Here is a 19,638-nt window from a genome sequence, read left to right on the forward strand (position 1 = left end):
GTACAATAAAGTCCCATACGGCTTGAAGTGAGAAATAACTAGGACTGAATTGGGACCGTGTGCAAGTTAAATAGCCACAACTCCTGAACACTGAAAGCAAAGCATGACATTTAGCTGGGCCATACCCTCCCAAGTTCTTAGGGGAAGCAGCATGGCCTAGTGGATAAAGCATGGGTCTGGGAGTCAGAAGGACCTGGGTTCTAATCCCAGCTCCGCCACTTGTCTGCTGTGTGACCCTGGGCAAGTCATTTCACTTTTCTGGGTCTACCAAGGGATGAGAAGCAGCATGGTCTAGTGGAAAGAGCATGGGCCTGGGAGTTGGAAAGACCTGGGTTCTAATTCCAGTTCTTCAACTTGTCTGCTGTGAGACTTAACTTCTCTGTACCTCAGTTACCTCATCTGTAAAATGAGGATTAAAATTGTGGGCCCCCTGTGGGACAGGAACTGTGTCCAACCAAATTACCTTGTCGCTACTACAGTGCCTGACAAGTAGTAAGCGCTTAAAACCACAACTATTATTATTATTATTATCAGTTAATATCATTTGATGACAGTTGAAAAATTCCTCAACTCAAATGACCTCTGACTAATACCACACCCTTCTCCTACTTCTTCCTCTTCTCTACGTGAGGTTTGAAGTCCTTAGGTCCTCTACTTGCTCACTCCCAAATACAGTCAGCATGACCCATCTTATAGTTTGAGACAGTCATCCTCAACAGCATGAGAAGCAGCGTGGCCTAGTGGAAACAGCATGGGCCTGGGAGTCAAAAGGACCTGGATTCTAATTCCGGATCTACAAATTGCTTGCCATGTGACCTTGGACAAATAACTTAACTTCTCTGTGCCTCAGTTTCCTCAACTGTAAAATGGGGATTAAATACCTGTTCTCCCTCCTACTTAGACTGTGAGCTTCATGTGGGACAGTGACTGTCCGACCAAATTAACTTGTCGCTTAGAACAGTGAACAGTGTTTGACACATAGTAAGTGCTTAACGATTACAATTAAAAAACAAAACAAAAAAAGCCAGCACTCACTGAGCACCTATGTGCACAGAGCACTGTACCAGGTGATCAGGAGCATATGACAGAATGAAAGACTCGGCTCCTGCCTTCAAGAGCACACATTTCCTATACACATGAGCTATGCTTCCGACTTGTACTTTCCAAGCGCTTAGTACAGTGCCATGCACACAATAAGCGCTCAATAAATATGATTGAAAGAATAAAAAGAGTAAGACCTTAGAAACAAATGATAAAAACAACAGTCAGCAATTAAATATATCATTCAATAAGTAGATGAATAAACCCCATCTGGGGTGGAAAGAGGACAGAGGAAACCATTTCAGGAAATCTGGCATGCTACAATTAAGAAAGGAACAGCTCTCTTCTAGCAGAAGCTGCATAAGGATCAAGAGACAAAAAGGAAAAAGCAAAACCACCACCAGGCACTGGAAACAACAAACATGATAGGACAACAAGCAATAGCCTCCGGGTGTGCTCGGTTTGGTTGGAACTGCCTGTCCTGCATTGGCCTTGTCAGTCATACACATCCTCAGGTAAATTTCATCATCAGTGGGGCCTTCTTTGAATTAAAAGGACAACTATATGTACATCCATGTATTCATACTAGCAAGTCCAGACGAATAGCTACTGCTGTCGCTCTGCATCAGCCTGAGTAATAATAAAAATTATGGTACTTGTTAAGCGCTTACTATGTTCTAAGTGCTGGGGTAGATACAAGTTAATCAGGTTGGATAGGGTCCCTGCCCCAACATGAGGCTCACACTCTTATCCACTTTTTACAGATGAGGTAACTGAGGTACAGAGAAGTGAAGTGACTTGCTCAAGGTCACACAGCAAACATGTGGCAGAGTCAGGATTAAAATCCAGGTCCTGACTCCCAGGCCCATGTTCTATCCACTAAGCCACGCTGCTTCTTCTCTGAAGAAGGACAGGTGGCCAAGCAGAAGTTGACATTGAGGTTGCTGAGTCAGGACACACAGAACACTACCTGCCAACAGCTGTTCTCAGAGAATTCAATTCAATCATATTTATTAAGCACTTACTGTGTACAGAGCACTGTATTAAGTGCTTGGGAAAGTACAATACAACAATAAAGTGACAATCCCTGCCCACAATGAGCTCACAGTCTAGAGGTGGGGAGACAGACATCAATATAAGTAAATAAAATGACAGCTATATACTTAAGTGCCGTGGGGCTGGGAGAGGGGGGAAGAGCAAAGGGAGCAAAGCAGGGTGATGCAGAAGGGAGTGGGAGATGAGGAAAAATGGGGCTTAGTGGGGAAGGACTCTTGGGGGAGATGAGCCTTCAGTAAGTCTTTGAAGGCGGGGGAGAGTAATTGTCTGGCAGATTTGAGGAGGGAGGGCGGTCCAGGCCATGGGTAGGATGTGGGCCAGGAGTCCGCGGTGAGACAGACGATATCAAAGAAAGATAGTGCATGCCTTAGCCTCAGTAAGTGTTCGATAAATACCATTGATTGATACATATGAACTGGCTAGGTGCACAATCTACATCACGGCCTCGAACAAAACCAGACAGCAAGACCTTGGGTTACAACCATCCCATTCTCTTTCAAAGGTAAACTGTGAACCCTTAGCGGGACAGGGACCATTCCGTTCTGATGACCTCATAACTACTCCAGTGTGTAGCACATCGTAAGTGCTTAATAAAATACCGTAATTTATCTGTCATTACAGGCAGGCGTCAAGACAGTTTATCCGGCAAAGAGCTGACATCGGGACCGGTCTGATGAAAATGAGTCAGAGACTGAATAACTACTGGCCACAAAACAGGAAATGCATCATCGACACCTCGCAGCTCCTCACGATTGTAGTAAAACAGATGTCTACGAAACCCTGTGACAGGGCAGATAGATCAAGTTTAGAAATATGCATGACCGATGGTGGGATGCCACAGATACAGGGATATGTTGAATGCTGCCAAACTAAAGATTTTAAGTCAGCGCTAAATAAGCTATGTGACACCATATACACTGCTTCCACACCACTGAGTGTAAATGGGAACCACCCTTATCAAGAACATAAAGGGAATCCGACACACATGGTAAGAACACTATAATCAACTCCTGAACATGTTTTCCACCATGGAGGAGGAGATTCTTTTTTTTTTTTTTGATGGTAGTTGTTAAGCACTTACTATGTGCCAGGCGCTGTTCTAAGCACTGGTGTGATTAGAACAAGGTAATTCTGCTGGACACAGTCCCTGTCCCACATGGGACTCACTGTCTTAATCCCCATTTTACAGAAGAGGGAACTGAGGCTCAGAGAATAATAACAGTAATAATAATAATGGGATTTGTTAAGCATTTACTATGTGCAAAGCACTGTTCTAAGCGCTGGGAGGGATACAAGGTGATCAGGTTGTCCCACGTGGGGCTCACAGTCTTAATCCCCATTTTACAGATGAGGGAACTGAGGCTTAGAGAAGTTAAGTGACTTGCCCAAGGTCACACAGCAGACATGTGGCGGAGTCGGGATTAGAACCCATGACCTCTGACTCCCAAGCCCGGGCTCTTTCCACTGAGCCACGTGACTTGCCCAAGGTCACACAGCAGACAAGTGGCAAAGCTGGGATTAGAACTCAGGCCCTTCTGACTCCCAGGCTCATTCTTTAACCAGTAGGCCATGCTGTTTCTCAAAAGCATAGAAGATTGGCCAAAATATGGGGACATAACATGATTATCCTGTATCCACCCCAATGCTTAGTATAGTGCTGGCACACAGTAAGTGCTTAACAAATACCATTAAAAAAAAGGCTAAATGGTAATAGTCAATTTCTACTCAGCCAGTGTGCCAAACATAAGCTGTGTATCTGTTCAACACATTCTAAGCCACTATGCCTATAGACTCTAGGCTCCTACTATAGACTATAAGCTCGTTGTGGGCAGGGAACATTGTCTACCAACTCTGTTATATTGTACTCTCCCAAGTCAATCAATCAATCAATCAATCGTATTTATTGAGTGCTTACTGTGTGCAGAGCACTGTACTAAGTGCTTGGGAAGTACAAGTTGGCAACATATAGAGACAGTCCCTACCCAACAGTGGGCTCACAGTCTAGAAGGGGGAGACAGAGAACAAAACAAAACATATTAACAAAATAAATAGAATAGGTATGTACAAGTAAAATAAATAAATAGAGTAATAAATATGTACAAACATATATACATATATACAGGTGCTGTGGGGAAGGGAAGGAGGTAAGACGGGGGATGGAGAGGGGGACGAGGGGGAAAGGAAGGAGGGGGTTCAATCTGGGAAGGCCTCCTGGAGGAGGTGAGCTCTCAGTAGGGCCTTGAAGGAAGGAAGGGAGCTAGCTTGGCGGATGTGGGGTGGGAGGGCATTCCAGGCCAGGGGGATGACATGGGCCGGGGGTCGACGGCGGGACAGGCGAGAACGAGGCACGGTGAGGAGATTAGCGGCAGAAGTCCTTAGTACAGTGCTCTGAACACAGTAAATGCTCAATAAATATGATTGATAGATCAATCGGTTGATTGATACCCACGCAGGTGTTATTTAGGCAGCGTACCCCAGTGGAAAATGGAAAGAACACGAGCTTGGGAGTCGGGAAATCTGGGTTCTAACCCTGCTATGTGATCACTTCGCCTCACTGGGCCTCAGTTTCCTCTTCTGTATAATGGAAATAAGATAGATTGTGAGCTCCCTGTGGGGCACTGGACTGTGACTGATCTTATAACTGTGTATCTACCCCAAACAGCAAACAGCAAGTGCTTAATAAATGTCATATAGGGAACTGAAAGGGTGCATACACAAGCCTGTAGGGTAGAATAAATGTTTTAAAGACAAAGCAAAGCACAATCTCAAACCATGGTACATGGCAATTGGATTGTTGGGATACTACTGCAGCAAGACTAAACCCATCTGATGAATAGCAATCATTTGAGGGGCTTTCCCTCCTTGAATGAAGATTTTATGACAAACTGGATACCAAGGGGAGGCTTGAAAAGAGACAAAAGCCCTATAAACACATCAGAGCAGCGAGGAAGTGTCTTTACTCACATTCATTGTGGTCTTTTCAGCTACACTAGCTCACATGGATTGGATCTCCTCATCAGTAACTTGATCTTTGAAAATGAAGGACAACTGTATATACAGATCTCCTTTCCAAATCAATCAATCAATGGTACTGAGTGCTTACTGTATGCAGAGCACTGTACTAAGTGCTAGGGAGAGTGAGCCCGTTGTTGGGTAGGGACTGTCTCTATATGTTGCTGACTTGTACTTACCAAGTGCTTAGTACAGTGCTCTGCACACAGTAAGCGCTCAATAAATACAATTGAATAAGAGTACAATGCAATAGGGTTGGTAGACATGTTCCCTGCCCACCAGGAGCTTACAGATATTTGGCTTTTTTGGAGTCCAATGGTGCCAGGAAAAAATGATCTAAGTGATGTTTCAACAACAACAAAAAAAAAACCCTACTTGGTTTTTCATAGGAATGTTTCAAGTGAGCAGTCAAATGGGATGAATCACTTAGGAGCTGTTTTTAAAAAATAAATGACTGAGTGAGTTTATTTTAAAACCAACTGCAGCCTTGAATGGTGTGTGTGTGCTTGTTTTATTTTCCTCCACACATCCTTGGGGAATTGTTTTCTTCCCCGTGTAGGCTGGGTAGGTGAAGCGCCTGCTGCAGGCTACTGCCTTCTGTGATCTTTCAAGAGTCAGGGGATAGTATAGAGAGCAACCCAATAACTATTACTACAATCTGACCTAGATCCCCCATACTGCCTTCCCCAATTCCCCCACTGGATTATAATAATAATAATGATGATGGCATTTATTAAGTGCTTACTATGTGCAAAGCACTGTTCTAAGCACTGAGGAGGTTACAAGGTGATCAGGTTGTCCCACATGGGGCTCACAGTCTTCATCCCCATTTTACAGATGAGGTAACTGAGGCACAGAGAAGTTAAGTTACTTGCCCAAAATCACACAGCTGACAATTGGTAGAGCTGGGATTCGAACCCATGACTTCAGACTCCAAAGCCCGTGCTCTTTCCACTGAGCCACACTGCTTCTCTATAAGGTCCCCACTCCCTCCAGACCTCAGTTTCCTTCTCTACAGAAGCCCCCCAGCACCCTCAAAGGACCGTTATACACTCACTGATGCTTTCTCTAGGAAACACAGGGTCCTCATTGGAAATGACCATGGGGATTTATTTCCCAGGAGAGTTTGGAGGCTTAACTAGCATCTGATTCTAACTTTCAGGGAATGATGGAACAAGGGATCAATTACATAACGGGTCAGATTGAAATGTATGCTTTCTCTCTACGTCGATATGATCTGTATAATCAATCCATATAATCAACACTTTGTATACAATATACCATACACAATCTTTATAATCAACACAAAACATAAGCATCATGGCCTAGTGGATAGAACATGGACCTTGGAGTCAGAAGGACCTGGGTTCTAATCCTGACTCTTCCACTTGAGTCTGCTGTGTGATCTTAGGCAAGTCACTTCATTTCTCTGTGCCTCAGTTACCTCATCTATAAAATGGGGATTAAGATTGTGAGCCCCATGGTGGCTGTGTCCAGCTTGATTAGCTTGTATCTACCCCAATGCTTAGTACAGTGCCTGGCACATAGTAAGCACTTCAGTTGAATCTACACCAGCACTTAGAACAGTACCTGGCACACAGTAAGCACTTAACAAATACCATAAAAAATTCAAATAATCCACTGTCACATACACCCACAGTGACCTCTCTTAGGCAGATAGACCTCAGTTGGGAATGATGAAGCTCATTCCCAAGCCTTCATAATATCTCAGTGCTGCAAACAAGTACACACCACTAACCAGCCTATCTAGCCCAGTGTCAGATTCAAAGCATAAAATTACATGCATCATTTTGTTATCTTTGCCTAACAGCAGTGGTTATTCATTCTGGGGAAGCAGGAAAATGTCCTTTTGCAATGCTGCTAAACCATGTCCCAAATAGCATATCTGATATTTTTCAGAAAAGCCAACTTTCCTCTTCTCTTCAGTGCCTCATCTCTGACTGCTTTGCCTTCTTTCCCTCCTCCCATCACCAAAACTGGAGCCAAAGCTCTGCCACCACAGCCTCAGGCAGTGGGTACAAGCAGACTTTTTTCTTTAACTGTTTAGAATTTTGAGAAGAATAGTGAAAATAGTGAGCTGGAGTTGGGAGGGAGGAACTCCTTTTGAACCCAAGAGGCCTCTCCAAATTCTTTGATCTATTCAGGCGGCTTGGGTTTGATGTTCTTCATTATTGTTCTAGCTTTCTCATAGTTTATGTGAACTAAGTTTCTCTCCTCCAACTACTATAGATTATAAACTTGCTGTGGGCAGGAATGGTCCTTTATATAATTTCATTGTAATGTCCCAAACCCAGTCCCTTGCCCATGTCCTCCCTCTATCCTGGAACTCCCTCCCTCTTCATAAAGGACAGACTACCACTCTCCCCACCTTTAAAGCCTTATTAAAATGACATTTCTTCCAAGAGGCTTTCTCCAACTAAGCCCTTAACTCCCCTAATCCTTTCTCCCTTCTGCTTCACCTATGCATCTGGATCTGTACCCTTTAAACACTTGATATTCACCACATCCTCAGCCCCACACCACTTAGGCCAATATCTGTAATTTAATGTGTGTCTCTCCCCCCTCAACTGTAAACTCCTTGTGGGCAGGGAACATGTCTACCAACTCTGTTGAATTGTACTCTCCCAAGCATTTAGTAGAGTGCTCTGCACATGTAAACACTCAATAAATACCGCTGATTGACTGAAAAAGCACAAAGTCATCACTGCGGATGATGTCACTGATGATTAAGAGCTCACAGTGTGTTAGCTACAGCATATAATGTACAGATGGCCTAAGTACCCTACTACATGCTTTCCATCAAAATCTTAGAGCACTACATACATGCAGTTTCACAACATCCTGTGTGGTAGGCCACCATCATTGTCCCAGACCTACAAAAACTGAGGTCCAGAAAGATTGACTTGGCCAAAGACCATAAATCACATTACAGCCAGCGGGCCAGGAATTGGGCTCAGCTCCTTACTGTATAACAGCTGACTTTCCCAACTCCTGGCAAAAACTATAAGAACGCCATCAAGTAAAGTCAGAGATCAGCCCCTCTGCCTCCCAGTCTTGGGTTGAGGCCATACAGCCTTCTGGATTCTTAATAAATTGGCATTCTCCCAGAGGACAAAACAAGCTAGCCATGCTTAGCAACACTGCCAATTAATAGGCCAGTCGCAAAAAGCCTCACAGAACGTACATTAGTTGGAATGACAGTTACACAGGGGAGAGCCCTGGAATTAGTCTTGGTGGGAACAAGTGATACCTTTTCCCTATTTTAATTTCACAAAAACCTGAAGAGAATTGTTCACTCAAAAGTATTTATTGAGCACCTAATATGTGCAGGGCACCATACTAAGCACTGAGGAGCATATGATAGACTTAGAAGACATGATCCCTTCCCTCAAGGAGCTTACAATCTAGCTGGGGAGGCAAACACTATAATAAATTAAAGAAAGGAGGAATATGTACATAAATGCTAGGAGTGTGGGGGTGTATCAGTTAGCCTCTCAGCAAATCAAACAGCGGTATTTATTGAGTGCTTACTGTTTGCAGAGCACTGTATAAGTGCTTGGGAGAGTACAATACCACAAAGTTGGAAGACATGTACCCTGCCCACAACAAGCTTATAGTTTAGTGCCAAAAAATGGCTCCGACACTCTGATGGCATCTTCTCATTCTCCTCTTGTCAGGCTCCTCTCCTTGCTGTGAAAATGGGATGAACCTGGAGAGAAATAACTTCCTATAGGTCTGCCATCACCAACTGTCTGTCTTTTCCCAGATGAGATTCCCCATCCAAGGGACTTCCCTGAGACCTCAGGGTATACCTCCCCACCCCCCCACCCCCCACCCCCCAGCACTGATCCTCTTCCATCTCTCTGCTGCTTTCGAAGGCGCTGGATCATTCTCTCCTCCTCAAAACATGACCAGGCCTCCATTTTGCTGACACAGTACTATCCTGGTTCTCCTCCTCCATCTCTGACTGCTCCTTTTCAGTTTTGTTCACTGACTCCACTCATCCCTTAATCAATCAATGATATTTATTGGGTGCTTACTTTGTGCAGAGCCCCTGTGGTAAGCACCTGGGAGAGTACAATACAAAAGAGTTGGTAGACATGTTCCCTGCCCGTAATGAACTTTGAGTCTAGAGGAACTGTGTGCATTCCAGATGTACACCCAAATGTACATCTCCAGCCCTGTCCTCTGACCTGCTTTACAGTCTCCAATCTCCTCTTGTCTACCAGACATCAGAACTTGGATGACTCACCAGCACCTTAAACTCAACATGTTGCAAATGGAACTACTCATCTTCCCTCCTGAATAATCACAAAAATAATCATAAATCATAGTAATTTAGGGCATTTATTAATCATATATGTGTTAAGCATTGGGGTCAGTATAAGATAACCTGATCAGACACCAGTACCTGTCCCACAGAGGATTCATAACCTATTAGGGAGTGAAAGAAGGTATCTTCTCCCCACTTTACAGATGAGAACACTGAGGCACAGGTTAAGTCACTTACCCACTTCAAAAGCCCAATGGCATAGCTGAGGTGGAACCTGGATCTCCTGATTGGGTCTTGACCTCCATTCCCCTCTTCCAAAGTTTCCCATCATTACACCACCACAACTCTCCACTTTCTAGACACTCACAGTATTTTTTATTCCCCACTTTTCATTTTTGCTTGGTACATAGTAAGCGCTTAACAAATACCATCATTATTATTATTTAGAGTGTGTTGTAAAGTTTGGTAACCCCTTAGAATGATGGCTCTGGGAAAGTAGCAATGGAATTTATTGAGCATCTACTAAGCTCTTGGGACAGCACAACAGAAGCACAAAGCATATTCCCTGGCCTCAAACAGTTTATACTCCAACAGGGGAGACAGTCATAAAAATGTCCACAAGCCGTGGAATTGGAATAAATACATTTGTATTGATTCAAGGATGGTTTTTCGGATGTCACTGGATTTTAGGAAGACTTTGAAGGTGGGAATAGCTGAGATCTGAGAGAGACAGCATGGAGAGACAGCATGAGCAAAGGGTCAGAGATGGCTGAGACAAGACCAAAATACAGTTAGAAGGTGGGCTTGGGAGAAGAGGAAAAAAAAACCCACAAGCAGGGAGTAGCAGATGAGGAGAGCCAATAATAGGTCAAGTGGAGCAAACTGGTGGAGAGCCTTAAAGCCAATGATCAGGAAATGGGGTTTGATGCAGAGGGTCTTGAGGGGATGAGAGAGGTGCTGAGCAGCAGTGTGGAGTATGGACTGAAGTGGGGAGAGGCTGGAGACAAGGAGACTGGGTCTAAACAAGGTATGATGAGTGCTTGAACAACAGTGGTGGCTGTTTGGCTGGAGAGGAAGGGGCAGATCTGATCAGTGATGCTCCCTCCTAAGACCAGCTCTGGGTAGGACATCAACCATCTAGTCCTAGTTTTACTGTGTTGCCCAACTGTCATGCTACAGGGGGAAAGCCACAAACTCTGTTTGGGTGAGTTACAGTCTCAGTTTCCCCATCTGTGAAATAGGGAGTTTTCCTCCCCTACAGGCCTCTACTGAGGAGTGGCAGGCTGAAGTCTGTAAGGTATTTAGAGCTCGTTGGAGCGTTGGGACCTCCGTCTCCATGTCTGTGAGAAGCAGTGAGTTGCTGAGTGCATCTTTTGTAAGAGAAGAAGTCTGTAGGGAAAAGAGGACAGGAAGTTCTGATTCCAGTTTTCAGGCCAGCAGGGAGAAGGCTTCAAGATGAGACAGAGAAGCACACAAGCCTGAAGAGAACTAAAAGGCTAATCTCTGTTTCTTCACTCCTCCCCTCCCTGCCCCTGACGGAAAGGGAACACGGTCTCCAGTCAGGTGGTCTTCTCCAATGGCCCCGAAGTGAACAGTGCGTGTCTGTTTACAGATCTCTTTAGAAGGTATTTGCCCAGCACAACAGGGCCTACATTTTCTCTGGGTACCAGGCAGGGCTTTTCCCATTTCTGACACTGCGGCATTCATCCAGTCCACGTTGATCACCAAAGTCCCCAGTGATCCTAAAGCCAGTGGGGCCAGAGGGCATGGGAAAGAGAAAACTCCTTCGGTGACCCATGGCCCACAGCCAACCTGCTACTGCTGCTGCCTTGGTGCTGAAGCTCTCTCAGCCTCGACCTCCCCTTCTGGATGAACCCTGAAGGTCCCATGTTAGACTTCACCTGCCCTCGGCTCTAGTCCCTCAGAATCACTGCCTTACCAGCATTTGCCCTGATGCGAGGGAATGGATAATAAAGAAGGTTGGCCTTCCAGCTGCTTTGGTCATTAATGGTGCCAAATGGTACAGAAGTCTTTAATAGCAAAGTCTTTCACAAGCCTACCTCCTTCCTTTTCACATTTACCACCACCCTGGTTCATTTTCCTCACCTTCTGACTGCATTATTGAAAAAGCCTCCCTTCTGATCTCTTTGTCTCCAGCCTTTCCCTTCTTCAGGCTATCATTGATATTATTGATTGATTGATATCTTACATAGAACTGTACAGATCATTTTTCTAAAACACCGATTGGAACCCATCACACTCCTCCTCCCAAATCTCCAATGACTACCTCATTTCATCTTGCAGATTACTATGGTATTATTATTATGGTACTTGTTAAACTCTTCCTATGAGCTAAGCACTGGGGTAGATACAGGATAATCCGAATGGACACAGACTCTGTCCCACACAGGGCTCACAATCTAGCTAGAAGGGAGTAGGATTTGATCCTCATTTAAAAGATGAGAAATGAGATATGGAGAAGTTAAGTGGCTGGCCTAAGTTCTCAGAGCAAAAAAGTGTAGGGATTAGAACCCAGGTCTTCTGACTCCCAAACCCATGCTCTTTCCACTGTTTCCCTGCTTACATAAAACAAAAACACCTTACTCCTTTCAAAGGGAAGTTTTGCTCTCAAACTTAATTGACCATCACCCTGGGTAAGAAAAGGCTGTGAGCAACAAGAGTGAAGCACACAGTTTCCTTCGGATAAAGGTCCTTCCACACCACCTCCCATTATTCTGTCAGGACAAACTCTTTTATTAGTGAGATAGGAACCATTCCAAAGTCCTTCAAGGATCCCCTTCAGCACTTCAGTGTTCTCTTCTCCCTACACCTACAGTCCCTTCCTTCCCTGCTGTCTCTCAGGAGATCTCCCTCTTAGTTTTGTAAACTAATCCCTCTTAGTTTTGTAAACTAATCCATGCCCTGGATCCCCTCTTGCCTCTTAAAAATACTTGCTCCCATCCTCCATACTCTTGAACTGACATGTTCAACCTCTCCTGCTCTGCCCCCTCCGCCACCATACTGAAAAAGCCATCCTTTGACTCCATCACACGCCCAACTCTCACCCCCACCTCCCTCCTCCTATTCCTGTCCAAATTCCTTGAGCAGGCTGCTTCTAATATTCAAGGAGACCCAGAGCAGATGCTTGAGGGACATGCCACAGATAGGGGGAGAGAGGGGAAGAGGAGCCTTTGAAAAAGACCCAGAAGGAGTGGCCAAAGAGATAAGGGGAGAATCAGAGGAGAACTCCATCCATAAAACCAAGGTTAGATAGCATTTCCAGGGAGAGATCCCTAGCGTCAAAGGCAGCCAAGCAGTTGAGGATTAGGGCAGAGTAGAGTTCATTAGATTTGGCAAGGAGGTGGCAATTTGGTGACCTTGGACAGTGGTCTGAGTAAATTGAAGGAGGCTGAAACCAGATTGTAGGTGGTCAAGAAGAGAGTTGGAAGAGAGGGCATGGAGGCAATAAGCATATATAACCTGTTCAAGGGGCTTGGAGGTGATAGTTGGAGGGTGCAGTGGGATCACGAGATGGCTTTTTTCCATGCATGGGAGACGTGAACAAGTTTCAATGTAGAGAGAAAGAAACCACCAGAGAGTGAGCAGAGATGGCCATCAGGGAGAGAAGAATGGCAGTGATTGTTTTTGGAAGGTGAGAGAGGATGGGATCAGAGGCACAGGTAGGCTTGAAAACAGGAGGGAGAGCACCTTAGTACAGCACTTGACACATAATAAGCGTACAACAAATACCACAATTATTATTATTATTAAAGCAGGAGAGAGGCAAGTCAAGTCCAGGAAAGGAGAAAGGGGGAAACAGAGGGGCAGGAGAGGTCCAGCTGCAGAACAGGCCATCGCATAGTGGTTCTTCCATGGCTCTTGGAAAGCGGCAGTAGTGACAGCTACTCAATCTAGTCATTTACTCATTCAACACCACGGCTGTACCGGCAGTTGCCCCACAACTACATCCTAACATAAATCATCCAACCCGCCCTGAAGTTTTGTTGCAGGTGCCCACAGTTCCAGGCACATAACTTGAGGGTGTGGGGGTCTCTAGTCAGATGGATCACTAGTCCAACTCAGTGTGTGGTTTATGTTCTTCCCACCGGAGGCACTCCGTCTAGCGGATCCCATGGCTTGTGCTGTAGATCGGAGCGCCCATCTTGGCGTGCCCTGAGTGACACTCGAGAACAGTGCTTTACTTCAGCTGGCCCTGCTCCCCTGTTCTAATTTTCAGGTAATTTGGAAGTCAGCCACTTGGCCTTCCTGACTAGGGCTCTGTTTTCCAAAGGGTGCAGCAAGGTGGATTCCCTGACAGAAGCCTCCATCCAAGGCTTTGCCGAGGTCCAGTGCCTTGGAAATGAAACATTAACCTGAACAAAGGTACAGAGTCATATAATACAGCAATTGAATGAGGGGGGGAAAAGGTTAAGCGCCCTGCATCCTTATAAAGGGCATGGTGGAAAATAGCCATCAAAGAAAGATGCAAACAGGAGCCTGCCTTTCTTCCAGCAAAGAAGGGGGGTGGGGGAAGTCAATTATCCAATTGGTGCACCAAGGATTGAGTTGGGAGACAGGTTTTAACCCTTTAGGAACTGGTTGCCCCCACCTTAGTGGTTGCTCACTTCCAGGTTCGGAAGCTTCCATGGTAACTAAGAGTTAAAACCCAAATCCACCTCCAGGGCCTATGCTGTTTTTGCTTGGCAGCCAAGGTTACAAACTCAAAGTAATTTCCAATCATTAACTCAAGTTGCTGCAAGTCACCACCTTCCCCTCCCAGTTATTGTGATTCCAGTTTTGGCAACCAAGGTGACAAGTTGGAGGGGTTGAATGATGAGCTGCAGGTAGCTCAGAGAATACCTAGACCTCTTCAGGAAGTGGACAAACCCTTCACACTTTCATCATGGTCTGGGCCAGTTTCTCTTTTTACACTCCCTAAACTAGACAGAATCTTCCACCTCACAGACTATCTCCCTCCAAGAGTTGCCATGGAAATGAAGGAATTGATGCCCCATATAGGCAGTTTAGGGATAGGTTTGCTCCACACAGGGCCAGCTTCAGGTGGTACGCAAGGCTTCATAGAGCAGGGGGTATTGGGGGGGCTGTGTGGTACCTTCTAAAGATGGGCACTGCTTCTCCAAGATGACTGCCACACAACATCTCTCAAAGGTGGCCATGTCACTGCCCTTCTCAAAGATGGTGGTGCCAGTGCCCTTTCCAAAGCTGGGAGCCACAAATCTTCTGTCAAAGAGGACCACAAAGCTACCTTTCTCAAAGGTGCTGGAGGGACAGAGGTGATCTGTTAGAGTGCAAATTGTAGTCTCAGAGCCAAACTGCCCAGGGCTTTTGATAGAGGGGCAGCCATGAGGGCTATGGAAGAAATCTGTTATCCCTCAAAATTTTGTAGGTGCCGTCGTTTCCCCATGTTGGAGGCAAGTGCAGTGTGACATAATGGTGCCATGCGGAAACGGGGTTGGGAGAGGAGAAATGTCCTTTGGCCCGCCTCAGGGTGGCAGGATACCTGAAGCCAGCACTTGCTCCACAGATCACTAGAGATTGGGGCCAGGGAATGGTCTCCAACCCCGGGTCAGTAAGTGACACTGCATCCCTCTGGGCCTCTGGCCTCTACTAGGGAAGGTGGCCTGATGAGCCTCCAGCCCCCGTCTACCCACAACACCCTCCAATCAATCAATGGTATTTGTTGAGTGTGTACTGTGAGCAGAGCACTGTACTAAGTGCTTGGGAGAGTCCAGTTCAACAAGTTGGTAGGTATGTTCCCTGCCCTTAAAGGAGTTTACAGTCTAGGTGTGCTCCTCTGAATTTGACAATGACAAGTAATGCTGACAAGAAGCTTGGAACCCCTGGAGAAAACGTGCTTTGTAACTCCAGAGAAACTGCAGGTCATCCCCCCTCAAGCCCCAAGTGAAAATGAAAAGTTCCTGGTTAAAGCTGAAAGAACCTGATCTTGGTTTAATAATAACAGAGGTGTTTGTTAAACACATATTACTATGTGCCAGGCACCATTCACATTCAGGGGAAGCAGTGTGGCTCAGTGGAAAGAGCACGGGCTTTGGAGTCAGAGGTCGTGGGTTCAAATCCCAGCTCCGCCACTTGTCAGCTGTGTGACGTTGGGCAAATCACTTCACTTCTCTGGGCCTCAGTTCCCTCATCTGTAAAATGGGGATGAAGACTGTGAGCCCCTCATGGGACAACCTGATTACCTTGTACCTACCCCAGCGCTTAGAACAGTGCTTTGCACATAGTAAGCGCTTAACAAATACCAACATTATTATTATTATTATTATTATTCACTAAACCCTGGGGTACGTACAGGATTAACAAATCAGACACAGTCCCTAGTAATAATAGTATTTATTAAATGCTTACTGTGTGCTAAGCACTATACCAAGCAGTGGGAAAGAATATATGGGTGAAAACTATACATGGTCTCTAGCCCTCAAGGGGTACACCGTCTCAGTCTAAGGGGAAGGAAGAATAGGCACCTTAACTTCTCTGTGCCTCAGTTTCCTCACTTTTAAAATGAGGTTAAGTGACTTGCCCAAGGTCACACCACCAAGTGGTGGATCCAGGTTTACAACCCAGGTGTCCTGACTCCCAGGCCAGTGCTGTTTTCACTAGGTCACATTGCTTCTAAAACCATCCCAGAAGCCTTTGGGTTCTCAAAGCTGTGTGTTTCACCTTGGAGCTAATCTAGGCATCATAGTCATAAGTTTCAGTGCTTCATCCTTCTATAGAAAAGCCTCCAGAGGGACCCATTTGGGTCTCTTTTTCACTTCATAATAATGCCTTGGCTTTTGTATAGCACTTTCATTCCCAAAGCACTGGCACATCACTAATCTCATTGCCTCACAATACTGTGAAGTAAATAGAAGGGCAGGTATTTTTATTCCCATTTTACAGGTGAGGAGACTGAGGTACAGAGAAGTTAAGTGACTTCTCAGGGTCACACAGCAGGCTGGTGAAAGAGCTTGGACTCAAACCCAGTTTTTCTGGCTTCCAGACTGTCACTTACACTATACTAAACTACCTCCCCAACAGCTTGTAATAATTAAGAATAATTACTAATTATTATTAATAATAATTGCTAATTAATTACTGTTGATAATTATTAATAAAATTATTATTATTATGAGAGGCATCGTGGCTCAGTGGAAAGAGCATGGGCTTTGGAGTCAGAGGTCATGGGTTCAAATCCCAGCTCCACCACTTGTCAGCTGTGTGACTTCAGGCAAGTCACTTAACTTCTCTATGCCTCAGTTACCTCATCTGTAAAATGGGGATTAAAACTGTGAGCCCCATGTGGGACAACCTGATCACCTTTTATCCTCCCCAGCGCTTAGAACAGTGCTTTGCACATAGTAAGCGCTTAACAAATGTTATTATTATTATTATGGTGTTTGTTAAGTGCTTACTATTTGTCAAGCACTGTTCTAAGCACTTGGGTTGATACGAGGTGATCAGGCTGGACACAATCCCTGTTCCAGATGGGGCTCACAGTCTTAATCCCTATTTTACAGATGAGGGCACTGAAGCACAGAGAAGTTAAGTGATTTGCCCAAGTTCACACGGCAGATAAGCGGCAGAGCAGGGATTAGAACCCACGTCCTCTGACTCCCAAGCCTGTGCTCTTGCCACTAGGCCATGCTACTTCTCCAATGTGACCACTACACTAAAGCAGTCACAGAGAAGCAGAGGTTTGGAGAAAGAGACTGCATGGCTTCCTCCTTCATGCTTCTTTTACCTCAGGTGCAGCAGCAGTGGCCTCTGCAATGGGAATAGACACTTATCCAGCTGATTCTTGGATTATTTGGCTGTGCCGTGCTGGAAATCTCCAGGATACTTCCAGGAATGACTGCTGGACCAGCAGGAGCCCCACAGCCATGCTCTGGGAGTCTCTGCCACTACTACTGCCGCCCAGGCCAATGTGAGTCCCACCATTATGTACCCACCCACTGCTGCCCAGACCACAGTGGCAGAACACTTACTGGCACACCGTGGAGAACAGCAGGCAGTGTCTGATGGCAACCATACTCAGTCCCCTCTCAGAAATCTCTCTTCCTCCTTTCCACTTCTTTTCCCCTTTATTCTTCACTTTCCTTCCCTTACCACCCCTCCATTTCCCCTTTCCTATTCCTCTTCTTTTTCCCCCACTCCCTTCTTTCTCTTTCTCCCTCTTTCCATCCCCTCCCTCTGTTCCCTCTGATATCCCCCCAATTTTGGCCCCACCCCTTTCCCAACTAAGGTGACTAGGTATCTTGCCCCCCCCCCCCCCCCCCCCCCCCCCCGTCCCTAGGAGCTAAGCTTACTATCCCACTAGACAGAACCTTCCCTTCAGATGTCCTACCAACAATTTGATGACAGAACAATAGATGGTGAGCAAGGGGGAAGAAACAACTGTGTTAAGTTTTCATTTTTTCCTCTCCACACTTCATTTTCCCAAGGGTACAATGAGGTGGCTTCCGATGGGAACAAGGAAGGGGATCTGGGAGCAGAAGATCTTCCATGGAGAAAGGTACTCAATAAAGCTGGGATGGGCTGGAGATCAGGATCATTTTGGCAACAGCAATGAAGTGGGAGGGGGTTGCCGGGGGCAAAAACAGCAGCTCCTCAGACTCTGCCGCTTCCGGCGCTACTCTTATAAACAGCTTTAGCAATTACAGAACCACCTTACATTCCACGGGCACAGATCTCCTCCTCTTTCTCTTTTCCCCTCCAGCTGCTTATATAATCTGAGAAGCAGACTGCTCAAGAAATATGCCCACGTAGAAGGCAAAATAACAGTGATTGGGACAAGGGCTCCCAATAACACCCCCTTCTTCCCCCCTGCCGTAAACAAATCTCAGCCTCTCTCAAACTTGTAACAAGGTGGTGGAGGGGTGTTGTGAGTCCAGGCCCAAAGCCTGAGGAGAGGGAGATACAGATTTGGGGGGAGGAAATATGCTCCCACGCACTGAGCTGCTTAACCCTCCTCCCACCCACCCTGGGCTGGAGCCTCAGCAAGCCCCACAAATATTTAAGGAGTGTCAGGTTACTGCGAATTGCGCAGAAACCTGAGACCCCGTCTGGAATTTTGAGGAGAGGCCAAAAACAAAAGCAGTGCTCAGAGCAGCAGACCCCACCCACCCACACCCAACCCCCACTTCCTCTTGAGCAGAAGAAGAGCTGGAAAGGAGGCTAGATGGGGAGACCAAACCTCCATTCCAGAGGTGCAGGGCGATTGGAACTTTCCCTCCATGTTAGAAGGGCTAGTAAGTGTAGCAGTTCTTGCCTCTGAAGAAATGGGTAGGACAGCAGCCTGCAAGTGCAGGGACAATCAGGAAAGGAGAAACTTCACTTCATGTATTTGACTCTCTCTCTTTGTGTGTGAATATATCTATATACATATACACACGCACACACACATATACATGTATACACACGCCATATTTACTTGCATAATTACCTCCACTGCATAATTCTCCCCACCTCCCACTGTGATTTTTGAGGAGGAAAGAAAAGATTCTTTTTGTAAGTGGTGATAGCAGCTCGCACTTGGGTAGGAAAAGAAGGGTCAGAATGAACTAAAGCCGAGGATACAGGCTTGTGCCGTGGGGGGAATTTCTGCTTTGAATTGTGCATCCGCATGGCTGGGTAGGAAGACAAGAAGGGTCAGAATGTGAAAAAGCCCCTGAAACAGGTTCACCACAGGGGATGGGGAGTTTCTTCTTTGGAAAGGGTATAATTTGGGGGAGGAAAAGAAAGTGGGGAGTTGATTCACTGAATACCTATTTCGTGCAGCTCATGGGAGAGTGAAATTGGAGACACAGTATCTAGTGCCTTTTTACCATTCAGTTCCCATTCCCCTCCTTTCCTCTTGTCTTTTTTATTCTCTTTGGATTCCTACTCCCCTTATACTGGACATAATTCTCATATAACCCTACATGATAGCCCCTCCTCTGTTTTAAAGTTATCAGAATTATACGAAAAACAAATTGGGTCAATTATGCTACTAGATGGGGCATATTTTTAAAGATGACATCTTCGATGGTAAAATCTTATCCACGTGGGCAAGCGTGGCCGAAAAGAGCTACGTGGCACTGACAATCTATACGGAACAATGAAAGTAAAGAAAGAGGGATTTAGGACATTCTGAATGTGAGGGTCACTGAACACCTTGAGGTCAGGGACTGTGTCCACTAACTCCATTGTACCCCCCCATGATCTTAGTTTAGTGC

Source organism: Tachyglossus aculeatus, chromosome X2, assembly GCF_015852505.1.
Source record: "Tachyglossus aculeatus isolate mTacAcu1 chromosome X2, mTacAcu1.pri, whole genome shotgun sequence".
Classification (NCBI taxonomy): Eukaryota; Metazoa; Chordata; class Mammalia; order Monotremata; family Tachyglossidae; genus Tachyglossus; species Tachyglossus aculeatus.